Raw genomic sequence first — 935 nt, forward strand, 5'->3', positions numbered from 1 at the left:
GATTGGGTAGATCTTTAACTGACTTGTTATAACAATAGTAATATGATTTCTGTTCTGTCTGTTCAGCTTGTCTGTTGTAATGCTATAGGACAGTAACTTGCCTCTCATTGGTTGTGGAGATTCCTAGAGGTAGACTGTCAGATTAAAAAAAAACAGTGTTCTATTATTTGCGTTTTTTCCACTTTCATGACTGTCCTGTCCCCCTAACCCCAGTGAATGTGGAGGCCCCACTGTACCTGGGTAAGTGATCTAAAGCAGACAGGACTGGGGCATTTTCAATTAGATGATTACAAAGTGTTTTACCTGGGAAATGAAAATCTAAAAAAGAAATAGAATGACATTAATGAAAAATGTAACTGAATAATATCAATAAGACTTCAGGGAAAACACATTCTTCGGGCAATCAGTAATACAGCTTGATGTGTGGACATCACTGGATGGCTAATGTTATTGCTGGATGCCTTCCACAAATGCCTAGTCATTTATGACTTTGGGCAACCCTAAGGTGAAGCTGTAACAGGGATTTTTTGGGTGGGTGGCAAGATTTATTCAGAAGTGGTTTGGCACAAGAATAACACCATCTCCAGCCAAAGAGACAAAAAGCCTCACTAGATGGCAGATGAAACTTTTCAAACAGTTCAGGATAGGCAAGAAGCAAAAGTAAGGGGTGACATAAATAGAGTCAGAATCCTGAATGAAACTGTTCAGTGACTTGTGCATGGGACAAAGAGAACTATTATACAGTACGTCTGCATCATACGTGGCTTTCAGCTTACACTGAAAGCCGCACGACAAAGAGGAAATGGTGCACGTAGCGCACCACATGCATGAGCTGCATTAGTTTCAATGGGGCTCAAGCATGTACAGAACTTACCTTACATGACGGGGTCTGGAACAGATCCCCTGCATAAGGCAAGGGTCCACTGTATATCAAT

This window comes from Sceloporus undulatus, chromosome 4 (genome assembly GCF_019175285.1).
Source record: "Sceloporus undulatus isolate JIND9_A2432 ecotype Alabama chromosome 4, SceUnd_v1.1, whole genome shotgun sequence".
In the NCBI taxonomy this organism is placed as follows: Eukaryota; Metazoa; Chordata; class Lepidosauria; order Squamata; family Phrynosomatidae; genus Sceloporus; species Sceloporus undulatus.